Raw genomic sequence first — 23,983 nt, 5'->3', positions numbered from 1 at the left:
AACACGCCAGGAGGAACACGAGAGAGCGATTCAACTGGGGTAGTCAACTAAGTCCACGGCAGCCGGACACGCAACGCTGGGCCACGCAATCGACCTCCAAGGAACAGAAATTGTCGCCTGTGTGAAAGGCTTTAAACAGAGACTCGTCAGAGAAGCCATTGAAATAAAAATGAGGAGAAGAACAATCTTAACAGATGCGTTAAAAGTAATTCTTGTTTGGCAACCCGCAATTCGGAGAACACTCGACAATATACTCCTCCAACCCCCATCCACCACCTACCGAACACCTAGAGATATGTATGAATAAAAACTCCAACTCCATCTAATTCCCTTGACAAAGCGACCAGCATTCGTCGGGAAATTTTGGGGCCACCCAAAATTGACGCAGTGACACAGCCCTAAAAGTTTTTTTTATTAGCATAGTGATGATCGCTATCACTTTGTTAGTGGGGCTGTAAAGTATTATAAGGTTGAAATTCGCTACTCCTCAACTGAAGAAACGATAGCCAGCATTTTAACGAAATATCCGAGAGCATTTAAAGTCTCAAAATTTAGGAAAAGGCTGATTTTAGCACAAAATGTTCACCTATGAATATTGTTTCTTTTTGGGTGAAAAGTGTGTTCCAGTTAGATGCTCTGCTGTATGTTGCGTGTAACTAAGAACCCACTTCGACATATTGGCATCACTGTAATTATGAGGTTGTGCGTGTTCTATTGTGTGGCCACGTCGGTGAGTCAGTTCCCTGACCCACGACAGAGCATTGTATCCACTGAATTTTCACGAGGCAAAGAAGACCTGAAGTACATTGAAAGCCGGATAAATATTTAAAGGCTGTAATCCGAACAGGATGAATAATTTAAGTCTGATTTCTAAGGCAATCAGTAGCCCTTGCTGATGGAGCTCTGAAACTTCCTCCCTCAACGAAAGATAACCACTACCCCATAACCACTGTATCTCTGAATTTTTGTAGAAAAAAAATAGAAAAAAATTATAAAAACTACCTACAAAAAATGCTAAAAAACGCAAAAGTGTAGTAAGTGCATCAAGGTAGGTATCATGGAAATATTCAAGCAGGTTAGAGGTGAAGAAAATGTAATTATTCTCTACGAATGTAATACAACTATTGGCGAAGGTCAAGACGTGAGAAAAGCCGAAAAACAGGGATGACACAGCAAAAATGAAAATCTGACAAAGAACACAAGCTAGTGGTAGCGAAACAAAATTAAATAATCACAGCTGAAGATAATAGACAAGGAAATTGCTAGTAATGATGAGAGATTCTAAGTTGATGAAATTCTAAGAACTAGTGGTTTACGTTGACGTTGAATCGGCAAATAGAAAATGGACGGCAACGATTACCCTTGGGCTTAAAAAGACCGAGGCTATGTCCCAATAGCGCTGTTAAAAAAACCTCCCCGGCCTCACTCAACTCACCCAATATAATAAGAAATTAAAAACTGAAGAAAACAATGAAAAACATTTGGAAAATAGAAAATAAATAAAACTCGGTATCAAGAGTAATTTCAGGAGGCAGAGGAGAACAAAATAGCATCGGATGTGACCAAAAATCGGAGAAAGAGAGTCAGAAGAACTTGAGCAGTGGGTTAATGGAAGCAGCTGAAGAAGTTCTTGAGAGAAGGGAAATCATCAGAATGGATCACGCAAAAAGTCTTGAGTCTCATTGAAGGCACCAGAGAAGTACAAAAATACTAAAGCTGAGGAATGCTAAATGAGAATAAGGAACGATAAATCCAGCGAGACCAGAGAAACGTTGGGTAGGAATATGAAAACATAGTGTGAATGGAAAAGTAGAGGCTCGCTAGGGGAACCTCTTCAAATTAATGAGCGTATAATGAATACCGTAGGTGACAAAAACGGAGAACTTTTGACTGATGACTAATAAAAGTGAAGAGATGGATTGAATATCTGAATGAGACGCATATTGGATGGGTAAGTGAGTACGAAATCGATTTAAATGGATATCGATAATTAAATATTAGAGAGTAGCAAAAGAATAGCATGAAACTAGTGAAACAAACATTGAAAGAGGTCGACCAGTTCCTTACCGAATTTCTTCGTCTTCTTCCTTGAATAATTTGACGCAGCAGTATTGTCGATTGGCATTCCTTAAATTGGCATACTTAAATTTTTGAATGAAGTTAATTAACAACGCTGAACAATGACATGTGAATGATCCACAACTCATTTAAAAAAAAAACAACTGGGTGTGATACTTTATAGGGCCTAGCTATGAAGAATTGGGAACAAAGTCTGTTAGTTATCTGTCTATAGTGATCTGAGGCTGTGTTAATACTCCCGGAATTTTCATAGTTTACAACTGTAAACATTACAACCGATTACATCAAAAGAAAAATTGGGAGTTTACATGGATGAAAATTCACGAGGAAAAATCAGCACACGCTTAAAATATTTGTAAAATAGAAGAAAAAAAATTCTAGTACAGATGGGCAGAACAACGACCAATGCCATCTGAAAATCACCTTCAAATACTAGACTGTAAGCAGGAAATTTTATCATGAAGTTTGTAAATATTTCATCAGAACTAACAATTCCAATATGATTCTCTATGGAAATGAATCATGGGCAATGACAGCAGTGAAGAAACTGATGGGTGTATGAAAATGAAATCGATCGTTCGAGTGAGGACTGCGGGATTCCTCAGAAGACATTGGAGAGAATAGTCAATACTTACAGGAGAATACACACCATTCTAATCGAGCCATATTTTGAAAAACTGATCTTGATGGTCTAAGGAAGTCAACCCACGAATAACAAGTGCTTTTTAAGAGCGGAAAAGTAAGACGTCTGATTTCGCATTTGAGAGATCGTGACATGTTTAAATATTAAAAAGAACCTCTCAAAATTCACCTGAACTACGTAACATTATAACAGCTTTAATTCCTCTTCGCCTTCATAGTCACGGATATTCATACCAGTAAACGGCCGAGAATTCGTGGCATAAAACACTATTTTAAAACAGGAAATGATGAAATATCGTCATAAAAATCATCACAAAATAAGTGAATTTTTGCGCACCCCACAGGATTTAGTTCTTATTTGGTTACTAATAGATACAAAGAGAAGCAGAAGATCTGTATATGGGAATATCAAAGGCCCATCAAATGAAGTGAATGATATTGACTCACCATATTTCTTCAGTGTTCCTCTTCCTTGAAACCTCATCGCAAAGTCCCATTTGACACCAACCGTTTCGCAGACTGATCCGCCAACCCTAATTCAATAGAGGACCTGAAAAGGAAAGTTCGCGTTAATGGATGGCAATATTCACGCAATCAAAATATACACAATACATGGAGCATAACTTAAAGATTATTTTGATATTAAAGGTTACAACAAATCATCATACTAACCAGCATAAAGGTGAAGCAAGTGGAAAAAATAAATTGCCAAGTGAAGTGCTGTGAATCCAATTTAGACCTCCAATATTCCATTAATTTCCTCATCATCAAAATTATATGATCAATTATTGCGGAGGGGTTTCGGAGTGGCAGGTGCGTGTATTAACGAAATAAGTTAATTGCAATTTCCTGGGTTCAAATATCAAGGACTTTTTTGTTGGATATATGTGTGGTACATCTATATTGCGCAAAACTGTTGATGCGCATGCGCACGTTGGTGTGCGCACGTTGGTGGCGCACGTTGGTTACGCACGTTAGTTGGCGGGAGAGCCAGACTCAGTCAGTCTCTCACAGTCGCTCTATATGTGTTGGTATGTGAGCCTGGTGTGTTACCATGGGCCCAGGGGGCCATGGTGTGTAGCAAGGGAATGTATTTTCTTTGTTGGCAATAAAGCCCAATTACTTAATCAATTAAGTTTTACTCAAATCTGTTAACCCGAGAAACCTGAACATGGTAGCAGAAGTCCGTGGTTCACGTGGTGGTTTCTTGGTTATTGTACGAGTGACGGTAAAATGGCGAAGTACGGTGATTTGGTTATACCGGTGTTTGACGGAGAAGAATACGGCATGTGGAAGAAACGTGTGACATTATTTTTGAAACTTAAAAAGTGTGACAATGTCATAATGAGAGGAAAAGTTTCATCGGACAAAGAGGATTGGGATGAAAATGATTTAAAGGCAATGAACTATATATACGGCGCTATTTCAAATAAGCAATTGGAATTTGTATGTGATAAAACGACGGCGTACGATATAATTAAGAAGTTCGATAGTTTATATCTGAAAGAGTCAACAGCACTGCAGATTGTGTGTAGAAATAAATTGGAAAGACTGAGACTTAGAGATTACAGTGACTCGGCGAAATTTTTCAGTGACTTTGAAAAATTGGTAAATGAGTTGAAAACCGCTGGCGCGAGTGTTTCAGAGAAGGAAAAATTAAATTATATGTTGAACACGTTGCCTGACTCGTACAGTTACATTGGTGATTTAATTGACACGTTAAAAGAAGAGGATCAAACAGCTGACTATGTGAGGAATAAAATTCAAATGGCCGAGTTGAAAAATCAAAGATGCGAGACTTCGGCTAGGAAAAGCAACGCATTCGCGGCGGATAGAAATAGAGAGAGGTATTGTAATTAACAATTGTCCATCATATGTACATGAACTGAATGGAACAGCGGAACGGTTTAACAGGACCATAATGAATATGGCACGTTGTTTGTTAGCAGAAGCAAATGTGCACAAGAGGTATTGGCCAGAAATTATATTTACTGCAACGTATTTGAAAAATCGTACATTAGCCAATACTATTGAAAGAAAAACTCCCTATGAGATATTTTTCGGTAAGAAACCAGATGTTTCCAATTTACGTTTGTACGGAAGTACTGTTTTTGTTAGAGTTCCAGAACAGAAAAGATCTTCAAAATGGGATAAAAAGGCAGATATGGGTATTTTAATTGGTTATAGTAATGTTGGATACAGGGTACTAATAAATGGTACAGTCATAGTAGCACGGCATGTAGATATTGTAGAAGAAAATGTTGTATGTATTGGATTAAATGAGAATGAATCTGATCATGAGGACAATGAAAACAGTGATTTGAAAGATGAAAGTAACGATAGTTCTGAAAATGAATCATTAGAGTCAGACACTAAGAGGGAAGCTGAAATTCGTAGATCTCAACGAGACAGGAATCCTCCTAAGAAACTTGATGATTATTATGTGTACAATAGCGGTATATTTGTAAATATGTGCAGAACGGATGTACCAAATACATTTGAGGAGGCGATTGAGTCCAACGAGAGTAAATTATGGAAAAAGGCAATGGATAAAGAGATTGATTGTTTAATTAAAAATAACACTTGGAAATTGGTCAAAAATATTAAAAATAAAGTCTTAGATGTTAAATGGGTGTATACAAAAAAAACTGATGGTACTTATAAGGCCAGATTAGTTGTGAGAGGTTTCCAGCAAACCGATGAAATTGATGATATTTATTCTCCCGTAGCAAAAATGCAGACTTTAAAAATTCTTTTGTCATATTGTTGTCAGATGGGTTTAGAAGTTGACCAAATGGATGTGGAAACTGCTTTTTTAAATGGCAAGGTCACTTCTGAAGTTTATGTTAAACAACCAAAAGGCTATGAAGATGGTACAAAAAGAGTATGTAAATTGTTCAAAGCTTTATATGGTTTAAGAGAAAGTCCAAGAGCTTGGTATGAATGCCTTGATGAATTTTTGGCAAATTTAGGTTTTAAAAGAAGTGATATTGATTCCTGCTTATATTCTCTTAGAAATGGAAAAGATTCTATTTATTTATTAATTTTTGTTGATGATTTATTAATTTGTGGTGCAAATAAGAAAGAAATACAGAAAGTTAAAGTCTTACTATCTGAAAAATTTAAAATGAAAGATCTTGGGAAAGTTAGAGAGTATCTTGGGATTACCATTGAATATGAGTCCCACAAGCATGAATTGAAATTAAATCAAACCAAGTATATTGAATCATTGGTTAAGAAATATAATTTAGAAAATAGTAAATTGTACAATACACCAATGGAAGTAAACTTAAAAATTGAGAAGGCGGATATCTGTGACAAAAACATTAAATTCAGAAATTTAATTGGTGCCTTATTATATATAAGTTCAGCTACAAGGCCTGACATAAGTTTCAGCGTTAATTACTTAAGTAGATATCAAAATTGTTATAATGAAACGCATTTTAAGTATGCTTTAAGAATTTTGAAATATTTAATTTTAACAAAGGATTTGAAATTATGTTACAAAATGAATGATTGTGTAAATATTATTGATTGTTATGTTGATGCTGATTGGGCAGGTGATTATTTGGATAGGAAATCCACAACAGGTTATGTTATAAGATTATTTGGGAATGTTGTATATTGGAAATCGAAAAAGCAAAAGTCTGTGACGAAAGCTTCAACTTTTGCAGAGTATGTAGCTTTGTCAGAAGCAGTGAGTGAATTAAAATTTATAAAAGAGTTATTGAGTACATTTGATGTACAATTAATAAAGCCAATGAAGGTTTATGAAGATAATTCAGGTGCAATTGATATTGCAAAGCATGGTAATTTTACTAAAAATTCAAAGCATATTGAGGTACACTACCATTATGTGCATGAATGTGTTAGGGAAGGTATGATTGATATTGTCAAGGTAAATTCAGAGGATAATGTTGCTGATGTATTTACTAAATCATTGTGTCGTCAAAAGTTTGAAAGTTTTCGAAATGTGTTGGGTTTGAATTAGTGTAAGTGCAATATAGATGTAAGGAGGTGTGTTGGATATATGTGTGGTACATCTATATTGCGCAAAACTGTTGATGCGCATGCGCACGTTGGTGTGCGCACGTTGGTGGCGCACGTTGGTTACGCACGTTAGTTGGCGGGAGAGCCAGACTCAGTCAGTCTCTCACAGTCGCTCTATATGTGTTGGTATGTGAGCCTGGTGTGTTACCATGGGCCCAGGGGGCCATGGTGTGTAGCAAGGGAATGTATTTTCTTTGTTGGCAATAAAGCCCAATTACTTAATCAATTAAGTTTTACTCAAATCTGTTAACCCGAGAAACCTGAACATTTTTAAAATACGTCGTTGAAACTTTAATTATGTGGAATAACTCGTCAATCAGGTACAAATTACGGTAAAAATTTTAAAGGATGAATAAGGGTTCCTAATGGCTAACAACTGAAGAACTTGCGGATGGGAGCTTCATTTTGAAATTTAACGTTCTCTCACAATCATCAAGAAGCAGCGTGGATGGCATGAAATACACTTTTCCACGCCTAATGATAATACCCTATATTCGCAGTCACTGAGATAATAGTCATCACTTTAACCTTCGTCAAAAAAGTAAATAATCTGCTGAAGTACTAAAAGTAAGCTACTGGATTGCCGTACGGATAATAATTCCTAAAATGAATCCGTTATCTTTGATGTTCTAATAAACACGATAAATGTAAATATAAACTACTCGCATGATACTTACTCATTTCGAAATCCGGTACTTTATAATGGAATGCAATCATCACAATTTAAACTTATTATACTCGGAAACAATTATTACGTACTAAATCAAGGGTCAAACGCGTTGAATGATCGAATATTCGCTCTGGCAACAAACAAAGTACGGGATTTAGTCCATTGAGGATATAATTTTCACAAAATCTCGAAAAATTTAATTTCTTAGATCACAAGATAAAGACAAAAACAGGACGGTTTTAATCCTTGAGGATATTTCCCTACCACTATCGTTCTTTTAAAAAACTTCTCCGACACTAATATTAACATCGAGGCACATTTTACACATAAGTTAATAAAAGTTGGGATGTGAAGACTGTCGACGTAATAAATATTGTCACTCAAAAAATATGCCACTCTGATTACGATTTCTGAATGAAGTGGAACAAATTGTATTTGCGAAGTATCCTACACTCCAGAATAAATTGATTCAAAAGTGCATTAAATTAAATATGAAAAGGATTCACCAAAGAAGTAGTTAAGGTACTCACCTCTTTACCCCAAGAGAGCTTGCCGCGAACTGAAGTCCAGATACAGGGGGAGGGGGTGTTCCGATGCTCCGTCGGCCATGTCACGTGTGTCTGTGACGTCACGTAAATTTCGAACCGAATCATATTTTTAGGCAACGAAAAACCGAAAAAACCGGTGAATATTCTGTATGTTAAGTCATTTGAAATTTTTTTAAATGAAATAAATCAATAAAAACGATTGTATTCTATATTATAAATAAAAATCATATCGCGCGGAAAATCAATGAATCGATCAGCCAATAAGATTCTTTCTTATGATGCCGCAGTTATACAAAAAAAGCGCGAATTTCTCAAGCGGCCAACGGTCGAAACACACGTGATCAATGTTCCAGAATATTCTATTCATCTCCGAAGGTCATTAGGTACGTTTGCAAAACACGTCATCGAATTACGAAAAACAGTACATCAACTGTGGTCCGTAAAGAAGCACCTCCCCTTCCCTCTCCTCACGAAGAAAGCACACCCCATTCCCTCGCCGACTGTTCTTTCGACATATTCACACCTCTGAACGTTTTAAATTTGTTAAATTAATTTCATGGACTGTTTCAGCTTTTTATTCGTTAGTTGAAGTCACCGTCTCATTATGCAGAAACGAGGACGGAGAGCGATTGCTACAAGCTACATATCAACGGATATAATGACACTAAATACAGCGGTATTGACCAAGGTAAGTGAGCACAAGTAATTGTTACGAAATGGTGAGCAGAAAAAGTAATTTTAATCACGATTGTCCTCAAGCATTAACATGTGACTAATGTAGCTCATCATGTAAACTTATTGCATACGATTGTGAATAGAGGAGATATGTAGTGAGTTCGCGAGCGATAAGAGCATTGCTAATCACACTATGCGATTAGTACATAAGGGATAAGTATTTAAGTGTTCTCTTAAGTGCATAAAAAATCTCTCCTTCACGATCCATTATTTGTCATCGATGTATCAAATTTATCGAATTTAAAAATGAAAACCACCCTGAGCATTAGTAGCATCAATTCAATGAAGGTCGTTTGCATTGCTTAGATTAATACTTCTTCGGATCTACGTATTATTTCGGTGGTAAAGATTCTATGACGCGGAAATATTCTACTTATTTGCCAGCTGTACGCCAGCTGCTATTGTGTTATTCGATACACTCGTAATTGGTGCCCTGTGTTTAATCGCAGAAAAACTTTCAAATGTCCCCCAAATTTATTTCTCATCATGTTAATTAGTCGAGCGTAAACAATGAAACGTATACAGTGCCAAATAAAGTTCTTTTAATTGCTTCGAATATCTTCAATCATCGATATTAACCGTGATATTCAATTAAGTCCGCAATGTGATCATCATCTTTCACTATGCCACTGATATCGATAAAGCATGCTAATTTGCATGATCGTTTTTACATTTGTTCATTTATAATGCGTTAGTTTGTAGCTATAACACCTTTCTTGGCCTCAAAATAGTGTCGTTCAACCTGAATAATTATGCCATTATACTTTCATGTGTACGACGATGAAATTAATAGCTCTTGATAGAATTATAAAAATAACATAGTATTTTATTTATTTTTTCTGGTCATTCGCAGATTCGTTTCCCCGATAGCCATGTCCGGGTGGAGTAACCAAAGATTATACAAAGAGAATTTTAAATGGGTCATTAAATGTCCGGGTGGAGTAACCTGATAGCGTCTTCTTTATTTTAAGACATTGCTAAATGGTTCATTACTAACCAACTGAAGATATAAGTCACCTGCGAAAGTTACTACGCCATGGAAAGCATAAGAACGAACGGGTAAAATTGATTTCTCTCCGTGAAGACAGTCAGCATTCTTCATCGTGGAATCTTACTCGAGGTAAGTCATATCGTTAGCCTTTCATCAATTGAATCAATCAGTTTGTAAAGACTGACATTCATTACATTTGATAAGGTTAATTTTATTCTTCATTGAAGGTATAAAAACTGTCATTTTAAGTGAGTTAAAACATATTTTAAATTAATACAACTTTTGGTTTAATTTTCCCCGAAATAAAACCGTTGTCAGAATTAATTGTGGATTTAAGGTGCCACTAAGAGTTAGCTTATAAGAAGGTATGTGTTTAGAGAGGTTAAGTGAAGTAGATTTTGCCACAGATCAACAAAGCCTCATATTCGAAAACAACATTATTGCAAACCGTAAGAAAAAGCTGGAAAAAAATCAATGAATTTCAGCATTAGCACTCGCAAACTTCATACCTTGGTCGCCTCTACTAGATAAGTATTCAATTGATAAACATTAACTAAATGAGTTTATGGATTTGAATCAACGCAATTCTCTATGGGAATATTTCTGAGTGTGTTATTCATACTTTGCTAAGGAGGTTTGATTATCAGTATTGCGTAATTTAATGATAATTATCATATTCAACGAAAGCTAAAGAGATACAATTCGTCCGCCTCATAACTTTTAAACATGAGATAAGCCGACAAATTATTCGGTCAATATACTTGAATATTCTTTCGCAACTCACGAGTTATGGCAGTACAACAGGAAAGGTCTCGTCGTTTACTTCAGCTCTCAAACGGTTTCGATTTTTCCGTGCACTTGGTGACGAAGGAAAATATGGGGAGGAATTTATCTTTGATAAATAAATGAAAGAATTAAAAGGGGCAGAAATAATGAGTAAGCACAAATGGCTTGCGTTGAGTCTGAGATTTAGACGGTCGGTACGAAAGGGATCAATTGAAGGTACATACCCTGAAAAATGCAAAAGAATAGTTTTAGATTATAGAAACAAATATGTGGATAAAAAAATAGAGCCAGGAATATAACCATAACTTAGAAGATGTATTCGGTCGAGCGATAGAGGTACGTCCTTTGAAGTCTTTCATAAGGAAAGTGATAGACAAAACATCTTAAGACTTAGAAAATTATCCAGCTACCACCATTAGGGGCATTGGAGACGGAGGCGGTAAAATAGGGCCCTGCCTTCCGCGATTACTGCTCCACGTAGGTTTGCACGGTCATATGTTAACGGCGCAGTGGGAAGGGGAAAAGATACTTCTCTAAACCAAACACCTATCTCACTTAAGCTCACTTTTCCAAAGAGAAGATTAAATTGTTCTTTTCGATCTGACCCTGTTTTCACTGAAAAAATACTTTTTGGAGAACTTTTTCTACACGACACTGCTTGAGCTTTCAGACAATTTAATAGAGTAAAAAAAATTAGGAATGGCGTATCAGTGACTAAGATTATTGGTCGCAAAATCAAAGTATTAGAGCATTACGAGTTAATTACTCATTACACTAAATCAACTTAGTCGAGCATGTGAACTATGTGACTGGATCACGCGATCACCAAAGTGAAATAATAGCATTTAATACCAATTGAACTAATTAAAAAATCCTTTTTTATTTATCCCGCTACACTACAAACAACGATAGCTCCAACATTCAAAGAGTATATTTCATTTACAAAGTGACCCCACGAATTGGGTCAAAGAATTTTCCTTCCAAACAGAAAAAAATGGAACTAAATCAATTTTGTTTTAAAGAATTTTCTGCGAACTCTATTAACCTCCATGTTGAATAAAACTGCAAGAGGAGAAGACTCCCTACCTTTTAATTGCTGCTGGGTCCATCGGCGACAGAGCTCAGCTTTACAACAGCATCTCTCCAAAATACTTACATTCACTTGCACTTCACAGTGAACACAACACTGGCACACTTCATTTGGTGAACTCTAGACACATTCACTTCACTCTTTAGCTGAATGAACACTCGCTCATGACGATGAGTAACACATTCAGGTAACTTCACATAATTCCATGAAACATGCACACTGCTTCCATGATAATGAAGAACCAATGATATTTATCCAAACGTTGAGGAAAAGGGTTGAAGAGATCGTTGACAGCTTGATTTTAGTATTGCAGTGTCATTCACTGAATTAATTGAATTGTTCACACCACCTTTCGTTACCTGTAAAAAAAACAAGAAGTAGCTTTAAGCTATAATACTAAAAATTCAGGACAGATGAAAGGACGTGTTCTCAATCATTACACTCGAAAGATATATGAAGCCAAAACCAAGAATGTTGTTGCTGTAATTGTGACCAAATCATGTTGCCAAAGAATGTTTCCTTCTTGATAAAATATTATGTACAATTATGATTAAATTTGTGTATTATCATGTATTAATAGGTTTTTTCACGAGAATAGGACATAACCGTACACTTCAGCGACGGCCGATCAACCTCCTTACCTTAACCGAACTGCTGTGAGACTAAAACTTAACCAGGTATGATAGAATGGGGGGAAAACCCAAAGTGACGCACAGCTTCTTACTAACAGTTCTGAGAGATAATGGAGGGCGAGGAATCACTAAGGATATAAGGGGAGGTTGCCGTGCAAGAACAGCCCACGTCGGAGTCAAAATTGTTGGCCCGATTTTGAGTCAAAGTGCATCGCGAAGGCGTTAGGGAGAGGTTCGGTTGGCGCGTCGTAGGGAGGAGAGGTGGTTGTTAAGGGGAGGTATTGAAGGAGAAGAAAAGGGGATGGGGGAAAGGGAGACAGGGCACAACTAAAGAAACTCTATACATTCCTCTCGAGACGTCTAATGCATTGTTCACAAGGTTCGTTTTACTGCGAATAGTCGCACAGTCAGCTCTTATGATAATTTAACTGTGTTAAAGCAATGCATTAACAAGTTCGAGTTAAAACGTGAATCAATGAACCAAATCGCATGTATATTTTGCTATTATGCGTAATATTACTATGACCATGCGGTGTTCATGCGGTGGTCCTCTTGCATGCTGCAAGTTGGTGATTAATCACCCCCTGCCAAACACCCTAAAAGTGGCACACAGAGAATAATGTTGATGTAGAAGATTTAGAACATGCATTATTTTCTGTTCAATTGCCTTCACAATTAGGTTGGTTAGACGGTGAATTCTTAACTTAATACATTAACACATTTCCTTTCACGTTTTTATGTACCCATTACCAAACAAAAACAACAAGGAGAAGTTCTTAATCCTTATACACGTAAGAAACATCTGATAAATATTTCCAATGATAAGTCCTAACTCGATTATTATAGTAATTTTTGATGGTTCAACTCAAATATAAATTATCACGGGTTTAACTTCCATTCAAATGTCAATTAATTTTCGCAGCATGAACTTTGGTATCAGGTACTACAATAAATTACTTACTCATTATTATCACCGCGTAATATATAATATTATTGCATCATTTTTCTACCTGGGCGCAGGTCGTGGCTATGGCGGTAGGTGACGAGGTTTGTTGTCTTCTGATCCACCCAGGTAACCAACCACCTCAATTATAGATAGTTTAAAAATAATGGCTAATATTTTATGACTGAATATTTTTCATTTGTGTTCAGTATTTTCTATCTTCTTTTTGATCTTCCTGATTTTAGTTAATATATTGTTCCTGAGTATTTTATATTTTTTAATTATTTTTTGTATGTTCTTTTTCATTTCCGAGGGCTGTTTTTTTTTAATCTTCAATGAGTCATGAATAAAAGACAAAGTGATCGATTAATTAATAATCATTTCATTGCTAAATATTAAGTACACTTTCGGTTAACTTTCGTCGCAAAGCCTCGGTGATGGTTGTTCTTCATTGATCCTTCCTGCGAATGCCTTTCAATGAATTTCACCGGTATCCAGAATCTAATCGTTGGCTTTAAAATGCTTCCCTCATAGCGATATTGTCACTCCGGTGAAATATGCAAGTCAAAAATCGCAAGTTCATTATTGCACGGAGGGTTATCGTGCTCGCCCCATTGAAATTGCTCAAAGAACAGTTGGGTTGCACCAGCGCTTAGAGGATTAATTCAGCACGTCTCTCATTTTATTTTGAATGGATCCGCGCAATCAGCTTGCTTTTTTACACCAATCACTTGCATTTATCGTTAAACCCGGCAGAATGAAATACAAAAGTAACACGCCTTGTTTGTCCCAAAACAGAGAAGGATAATATTTCGATTGTTTAAGGATCGCATGAAGTTTCTTGCTTTACTTGGTGACTTTTAATGCCTCCATTGATTTGACTGTATCTTTGTTTCAGGTGTGTCCGTATGGAATCCGTCTAATCTTTAGTCACAATTGATTTTTTTTAAAAGTTCTCTTTTTTATCAGCATGAAGGACAAGAAATTTCAATGCTTAACCCATTCGTCAAGTTTCGTCGTTGTCACTCCACGGTTCTCACACACGATAGAATTAATGACTGTGATATCTACATCTACATAATACCCTGAGAGCCACCTCTAGGGTGTTTGGTAGGGGGTGACAAATAAACAACATCCAGCATGCAAGAGGACCGCCACATGCACACCGCACAGTCATAGAAATATTACGCGTACTAGTAGAATATACATGCTTATTCATAAAAAAAACTTGCCAATGGTTAGTAATTCCTAGAGCAAATACATGCAAGGTAAAAGCTACGAAAAAAACATGCAATGAGTGATCCTAGCGTGCGACGTCATTAATCCTATCAATTTAGACAACGTTGCTATCCTTAATAGTACGAGGGAAGAATGACATTTTAAATCTCTCAGTTTTGCAGTCTATTTATTTTATTTTATTCTCATGATCACGTCCACTATATTACGACGGTAATCGAAGGATGTGATTCACGTCGTCTGAGAAATTATCTTCTTCGAATTTCCAAAGTAAGTAAATCCTATACTTCGATCTACGATCCCGTAAAGATTCCCATCCTAACTCGTGTAACATACTGGGAACGCTTCACCTTTTGTCGTAACAACCCATCACAAGTCTGGCCGCCCTACGGTGTACTGGATTGATTTCAGGTATCACTCCTACTTCGTAAGGGTCCCATACGATAGCAGCATATTGTAAGTGAGGCCTCACTAGAGTCAGGTAGATTATTTTTTATCACCTTTTTTGGGCATTTACCGAGAATTCTTTTTACAAATCCCAGTTTACGGTTAGCTTTTTCGCATACTTCAGGTACGTGTTTACTCCACGAAAGATCCCGAGTAATGGTTCCCCCCAATTATTTAACGGATTCGTCATATGATAGTGGAATACCGTTGGTGTTGTAGCTCCTTGAAGATATATCCTCTTCCCAAAACTTCATCACCATACGCTTTTCGAGATTTAATTATAAATCCCAAGTAATGCACCAGTCGTTTATGGCAACGAGGTCCTTTTCTAATGTTAATCTATCGCTATGGTCGTAAACTTCTCTGTAAACAACTACATCATCTGCGAAGAGGCGCATTTTACTCGTGACCACGGCGGTTATATTATTAATGTAAAGAAGGAACAAAAGAGGGCCGACAACACTTTCTTGGGGTTCTCCTGAGGTAAATTGAATTGTATCCGACCGAATTCCATCCAAAACAACCATCTCGATAGGAAATCTTTGATCCAACCAATTACGTGTGTACCTATGCCGTATACTTCCAACTTTTGAATCAAATTTAAATGCGGAGCCTTATCGAATGCCTACCTGAAGTCTAAAAATATGGCGTCAAATCGAACATGTCTGTCGCCCGCGGATAAGATACCGTGAACGAAGAGAGCAAGTTGAATTTCACAAGACCTCCCTTTTCTAAATCCGTGCTGTTCATTTGCTAACCGATTTTGGCTATCTAGATGACCCATTATCGAACTGAAAATAATATGTTCCAATATTTTGCAAGAAATGGAAGTAAGTAAAATCGGACGGTAATTACTAGGCTTTTCCCTATCCCCATTTTCATATATCGGCGTGACGATTGCTGTTTTCCAATGTTTAGGGACTGTGTGTTCTGCTAGAGATTTTTCGAACACTAGTTCATCAAGTAGCGCTATCTCTGATGCTGATTCCTAATACACTCCAGCTGGACAAATATTGCTAATGAGGCTTGCTACTCGCCTTAAACGGACAACTTATCTTCTCAGGTGACTGAGCTTGTGGTAAGGAAAGCGTGGAATTACCCGCTTCGTGCAGCACCCTTCTGGATGACTCACACGTTCCATGCACTAGAATGGAACTGCACTCATTGTCAGCGTCCAAAAGGACGGAAGGGCTGGCGGGCGCAGAGCCGCCGATCGCTTTATATCTTCTCCCTTGCATCCGAGTCAAAGTGGACCTGCTAAGGCTTCCGAGTCTCCCCATGTCAAACCGAGAGAACATCAGTGGCACAAGTCCAGGAGAGCGCGGCTTGCGATGGTGTTGGCGGGACAGAGATAAGTCGGTGTGTTCCTGGAATGAGCGGGTGATGGTCATTGGGAAGGAGGACGGATGAGGAGAAATCTTTGTTTTCATCAAATTATAATCTCAAATAGTCTTCTCTGATACCCATACTATCTGAGCTCTACTTAATCTTAAAATTTGGAGAAACTTCCTTTCATCATGTGAGTCTAACATGACTTGACGTCCATTGGTCTTCAATGTACATCAAGTCATATTAGAATCACATGTAAGGTAGCTATCTGGCTCGAGAAAAAATTAATCCAACATTCACAATATCGTCGAATTTAATACATGCCACATGTTTCTGAAAGAAAATTTCTTCGCGACCTGGGTAAAATACGATATAATGAAATACTTTAAGTTCCAATTTGAAATAGCATAAAGCCTACCTTATTAAATCATTCTAAATTTCATCTTACGCCCATTAGGCACCATGTATTTCTCTCCTTTCTACCTTCCTTCAGCAACATCTTGTCTATATTTTCTTATGAAATTATCACATCTATTAGTTGAGAGCATACATGATTCCATCGATAATAAATGTTCAATTACTTCATGAAAACGGGCGTGTGACCATTAAAAAATTGGTTTGGCAATGAGAACTTGTGGGTTCTCTGGGTACTCATTGAATTCATATATATATTGTAAATTATCTCAATGACCTGTGCCCTATAGGTTAGGCTATAGCAAAATGGACGAGTATTTCAAAAATAAAGTAGAGCTATAATATGGTAGACTAATTCCCTATTATGAAAATATAGCACATCACATGCAGCATCACCATGAAATTCGCTGTACCAACAATGCAAAGGACAACGAGAGTACATCGCCAGACAACACAGCGGACACTCTACGTCATCTATTCAACAGCCCTGATGAGGACACGGTGGGGGTTTTATCGGCTTCCCTAAAGTTTCGGACGATTACCAGATCACAGGGCATCACGGAAGAAGAGAGTTCCAGATGGTTTTGATTTAAGTAGGCCAGCCAAATGATCACTAATAATAATAAAAACTTAAAATATTAAATAATATTAACTTATTGAAAAGGCTTGACGACAAATGGATACTAAAGTAAGGATCTATTGTATTTATCTATTATAACTTATTAAATGCGGTTCATGGCTCAATTTTGGGGCATGTCCTAGTTAGCTTTTAAGTATTGTAATGCAATAATTTATGTCGATGCCATAATTTGTACCATTAGCATTTTGTAACCAGCCATCAGAATTACTTGCTTGATTTAAGCAGATTAAATGTATAACAATAATTTAGTAATAAATAAAGACAAAACATCAGCTTCGATGGAGCAGCAGCAGCAGAGATAATTAAGAGGTAAAGATAAAGTTGTTCTATCACGTTAATATTTATGGTAAGTATCCATTGTAATGACAGCTTGTCATACCATGCGATGAACAGAGTGATGTGTTTCAAACGCCCTCCTCATAGTGCTCTGGCAGACAAGGTAGTAGTTAATTATAACTGATGTAAATATCTAACTATAGTTATCACAGCCACCAAACTGCAGAGTGCTACCTTAAGAATACATTATAAGCGTTCTCTTTTTTCTTTTTAAAATTCATTAACTCAATATTTGTCGAATAATTGTTAAAGAAATCCGCCCTTAGTGTAGATTTCTCATAGTGAAATTTGTTTAAAAACGTAGCTCATGAAAAAAGTGTTGTGTGTAATTATAGATTTTTTTCAATCACTTGCTTTCAAAGATTCACTTTCCAACATCCGTTGATAACGGTGATCCGCAGCCATCTACGGACTGCCGCATGTTCGATAAATTGATTTTGGGCGGGTGCAATTATATTGCCCTTTCAATCTCTGCATCGTGGGTGGTCGCTATTCATCTCTACGTATCACGATCTATAGGCTTATTTGTATTTCTGGTGTAAATATTTCGAGGTAACTTAGTGATCATTATGTACGATTCTACTTAAACGCGAAAAGTTGACGAAAAAACAGGGTCCACGATTTTTCCATCGCATTGGTCACAAATAATACAACTAAATTGTGAGTTTTGACGAGAATTATTAAAAACAAAGCAATAAATAATATTTTAACTATTGAATATCTACAAAAGGTCAGTGATTAGTTTTAACGTACTGAATTTCAAAAAAAAACAATGCGGACAATTTTAGCGAAATGTCTTCAACTTTGAGGCTGTGTATTTTGTTTAAAAATTTAACTTAGGATAAACTCTTTGCGTCACTAAATAATTAAAAACAAATGTGCCTAGTTGCAACTTCCTTACTAAAAAAACATTTTTGAGGTTTGGTCCAGATTTTTTCCATTTCGACCCACTGTGTCCCCCGAATACTGAGGAAGTTATCAAGGAAATCCCGGGTAAGGAAATTCTAGAGGTGATGGGGAGCGAAATACCACAGCGTTTTTTGTGCGTTAGCCATGAGTCACGGCCCTACCAAAGTGCACAAATTTGCGGCTGCATAAAGTTTTTCCTCCATGCAGCTATTTTCGACGTTCGTAGGTGGAACGAATAGGGAGATTGGTGACCCATTGAGTGGGTAATTGGCAGTGCATCATCCGATAAGTGCCACAAACAGGTAAGGCTTCCAATATCCTTTTTATGTCAATCTATAATTTTGTATCAGCAACGAAGGCTTACGTGCTATGATAATGAAGCGGTGAGGTGAGACGATTTTATGATCGTCGATTAAAATGTCAACGCAGCAAAGCCGTCACATTTTAAATCAGAATTGAGAAGGAAAACTAACTTCAAGGAGATCCATGGAAAAGATGAAATAATACACGAACATATCAATCTGTTGCTGAAATGCTGTTCGAAGAGTCTGGGTTCCAATCTAGAGTGAAGCTTAGGGACACCTTCCCCCCCGCTAACAATAATGCTCGAAGCTAAAGGTGTCCTAGGGTTAGCAATTCCCACCCCTTCCCTGCATGGGCGAATATCACAGCTCTGTGCCTGCGATGAAACTCGATTGGACTATTGACTTCAAGGGGACTTCATAGAAGAGGAGCGGCAGAAATGAGCCTCCATTCCACAGGAGGCTGATTTCTGCTGCCACTTTGGTCGCATTTTAATCGGTTTTCAAAAATGTCCGCGGCACGGTGATGAGTGTAATGCGATCAACTTTATTCCAATAATTTGTAGTTTTTAGTTTGTAATTATGGGGAATTGCATTGAAAAGTTATGAATTTGACAAACCGTATCATCATGAATGTAAATAATATGAAAATACAGCAGATCACTAGCAGCATCACCATGGAATTCCCTGTACCAACAATGCAAAGGACAACCGGACAGCATCGCAAGACGACACAGCGGGCACTCTACGTCAGTTGCGCTGCGGGGGGGGGGGGGGGGTAGTTTGGGGGATAAACCCCCCCCCCAGAACTCGGAGAAATTTGTACGTTTACTCCATTCTACTTATTTGGATCAGTATTACTTATAGAATAGTGCTAGGACTTGTCAAATATCCCTTAGAAAGCCGTAAAACTCGCCATTATTCTCAACAATTTTCTGGAGGAGGGCCCCCGCAACTCCTGCTCACCCTGGTGCTCACCATGAGATACCCCCACAACCGTAAGTATTAGTTAGTACCCTAAAACCCCCCTCGCCTTAATTCCTAGCTCCGCCCCTGCTCTACGTCATCTATTCACTAACCCTGATGAGGACACGGTGGTCTCTTTGGGGATTTTATCGGCTTCCCTTCCAAGTTTTGGACGAATGCCAGATCACGAGGCATCACGGAAGAAGAGAGTTCCAGATGATTTTGATTAAACTATACCTGCCACATGACCATTAATAAATGTTTTAATTGATAATAACTTATTGAGAAGGCTTGACGAAAAATAGATTCTATAGCGAGGATCTATTATATTTATCTACCACAACTTATTAAATGATGTTCAGGGCTCAATTTTGGGGAAATAACCAAGTTTGCTGTAAATGATCGCATTGCAATAATGATGCCTTGTCTTCCCCTGAAAATCGAATCAAAATGTTCGTTAGCTACCCGAGTGACGACTTCTGTAAACACATTTTAATGCGCGGCGGGTGACAACATATCCAGAGACCGACTTCAGAATCCTCTTTCTTTGGTATTCATGATCGAGAAAATGAAAAAGTACATGGTAAGTATTCATTGTATGCTGCATAAAATACACATAATATTAGAGTTGATATTATAATTTACTGTTTGCCATTTAATAACACTCTTAAACTTGAGGTTTTCAAACTTTATTACGACTCTTAAATTTGTACATGGTTTTTCGTTGTCCTTGGCACAATAGTGAACGATATTCTGTTTCGTCGAATTCAATTATGCTTACCTATCATCTACCGATTTCATCAACTACAGTTTCACGAGTAGAAAGGAGTTTTGCATGGTCTGAGATTACCAATGCATGCATGAGGCACAGAGCTCAGGGAAACATCTCATAATAATCACACATTAAAATTACATAAGTTCGGAAAGTTTCCTTCGTTTGATAGGGGAATAATAATCCTTATTTAAGCCAAGCGCTACCTGGTAGCAGGGTACTCTGCTACCTGCTTGCAGTCCCCGTCGTATCAGCGGACATATCCTCGCCCCAAGGTCACCTCACACGCCGACAGATGGAACCCCAAATACGTCACACGGACTTTTCCTAGCATTCCTACTTAGCCGTCGCGTTTTCGCGCGCTTGAAAAGTTTCACTTTTCATTTAATCGCGAAAAATAGATATCGTCATTCGAAAATCTAAGAGCGTGAAATGAGCACTCCATGTGTATTGATCTTTCGATTTAGGCAGTAAAAAAATAATAGGAAACCACCCAAAAACCAGTGGCGAGATTCCGCAAAAGGTGTGTGGCAGGGTGTGAGTATTAACCAACTAACACTATTTTTATCATAAGCCATCATTGGGCTGCATGAAGAAGGATATGATCCACCTATATAGCCAAACTTCAATAGGCTAACAGAAATAACAAAGAAGATAAACCAATTTCTGAATCTGCTACCATAAACGAATTGAACTTTCGATTATGGCGTCACTTGATTTGAACGATTCGCCATCACATTTAGTTGCCATCCACTCATTGGTCATTTCCTTTAACTTCAATGCTCAACTATCCCCGTAGATGTTAAATTCTATTAGTTATAGCAATTCGATATATTTTACAAAAGTATAGATAACTCGCACATGAATCGATCGAGCGGAATGGCAATCATTGCAAAAGTTGACCTTTTTAATAAAAGTATTACCCTGAAAATTTTATTTATCTAGCTGAAACGGTTGCTCAGATATTCAAGATCGTATGCCCCGCAAAAAATGGCGACAATGATTTTTCCCGTGCAGGATATTTTTCGGAATTTAATTAGGAATTAACCAAGAGCGTTACGGGGAAAGTAAGCTGAAACGTTAGGGTGCAAAGCACCCTAAACTGTTTTTCTAGGAGATTCCAAATTTCCACATGGGACATGTTTCAACGACGAAATCCAAGATTGAAAAATCGACCACCTCTACAATGGAAAATAGAAATCGTTTATTCCTCGGAATTGTTTCGACGTATGAAAATTCCAAGATAGCCAAAAAAGGAAACAAAAAATCTTGTATCTTGCGTTTCAAGGAATTTGTCCTACAATGATTGCAAGTTGGTCAAAAAAATGAAAAAGTTAATGCCATAAGAAAAGCATCGGGCAGTTTCAAAAAATCATAAAAAATACTAAATATTAACTACAGTTACGGGGGCGCCCTAGCATGGTCGTGGAAGGCGATGCAGACCCTTTCTATAAACCAGTTTGTGCTTCGCTCGTCATAGGTACGTAGCATTTTCTTGACTCGGAGGTATATACTCAGAATAGTAATAAAGGCTAAACCGGTGCCTTGAGACGAAGACGGGTCTTTTAATCAGGTTTCCTATAAGGGATATTTGTCGCTTAATTTCACGAATTTCTATTTTTTTAAATGATCATCACCACGGCGCAAAATCACGTAAAGAAAATTCAACCGACCTAAGCATAATGCATATAATCCTTCAACTAGAAGCAAAGGCTATACATATGCCACACGTTGTAAATCAAAGCTGCAATTTTGGAAATTGTGAGACCTTGCAACCAATTTTTCGATAACGCGAAGTCTTTTCGAGTCATTCTTAAACACCTTTCCTTCCTCGGCGAGGCATCCTTCACTCCTTTGCCTCCCCTCCTGGCCCTCCCTTCCACAGCACGCAGGCCCTCCCTTCAACAGCAACACTGCCTGCCGGCCGGTTACACGTTTTCTCAGCTGCTCGATTTTGAGGTCGCATGGTCGCATCGCCGTTCTTTCTTTTTGCGTTTTTCTTGTGGTGAGATGGAAAAGTCCAGCAAGCCCCAAGGGAAACGACGCCGTCGAAAAGAATGGAAGCCTTGGGAAAGGAAGACGTGCAACAAACAGAGTCTTCTGTCAAATTAACATGAAATGATCTCAAAAATTATTTCCTATCATTTGAGAAAATTGTCAAAGTATGTGTGTACAGTTGCGTTTTGTTTTAAATGAGTAATTTTTAACGATGCCATAACAAGAATAAATATGTTTATATTACGTAGTAGTGAAAATTTCTTTTCTATTGATAGTTTGCATTTTTTTATTAAACGATTAAAATGTTTTATTTTTCACGAATTGATAACATGGTTAGAGGAAAACTTCATGTTTTTCACATTGATACGCATAAGGTTTTACAACGCATTACAAAAAAATTATCAACCTTAATTCTCAAAAGAGAAATATTGCACTAAACTGCCACCCCCACCTCTCCTATCAAGTTGTGTGCCTGAGTGTCCAACTACCCGACGCGGTGATTAGCAGCGGAAATTTGTTCAGCCTTAGTTATAGTTGAGGATATTTCGCTAAAGATGAGACGACATTACAGTTTTCTACACTTGCATGCACTATAAATTCCATATAAGTGTTATTTTTTTATTTTTGAATGTGCAAATCACGATTTTATTCATGAGATATATGTTACGGACTCAACGATTGCGCTGGCAAGTCAGAAGCTTGTCTCGGAAAGCGCGCGGCTGCAAGGAAAGAGTTTCTTATTCTTGGAGAACCAATATCTTACCGCACTGCACCCGCATTTGGCTAATCACATTCTCCTCGGTCTTTCATAGCTGCCATCAGCTCAAACATAGGAAAGGGCGCAAGAGCGGCGGCGGGCGCTACCCTGCCTACCGCGTTAATCCCTATTGTGACCGAAAACCCTACCCTACCTAGCGTTTAAAAAGTTTGCTATTCAAAGCAGCTGTCCGTTTGTAGAAATGCCGCTTATTGCTTTATCGCCTCCTTATACGAAGGGTTTTTTCCATTTCGCTCTTTCTTCGACACAGGTAATTTCTACGAGGTGGCTCGTACGGGGATTTCCACAAATGCTTCTTCCCAATTGATTGAAAAACATTCTTTTCACGATTTCACCGAGCAAATTAGTAAGCTTTTACTAGTGAGTGCCAAAGGATCTCAGTGCTATTGCTACGAAAGCAAAGAACCAAGGATTATTTTCCCTAAAGCGTGAGATTTCAGCGTAGAGGACGAGCTACCACTATTGGAGGATATCTCGCAATGATAAAAAGGTTCCTATGTTTTCCAAGATAAACATCTCAATAATTTTGTGTTTTGTTTTATACAAGGAATTTTATTCTAATTTCCATTTTCTTCTTCGGTGATTACGACTGTTGATATTTCGGATAAGATAAGAAAACATTGAGGGCATTAAAGTAAAACGAAAAAAATTCATGACGTTATATCTCATGGAAGTGGACATTCGTTGTCC

The sequence above is a fragment of the Ischnura elegans genome, chromosome 6 (genome assembly GCF_921293095.1).
Source record: "Ischnura elegans chromosome 6, ioIscEleg1.1, whole genome shotgun sequence".
Lineage (NCBI taxonomy): Eukaryota > Metazoa > Arthropoda > Insecta > Odonata > Coenagrionidae > Ischnura > Ischnura elegans.
Note: the sequence above shows the minus strand (reverse complement) of the source record.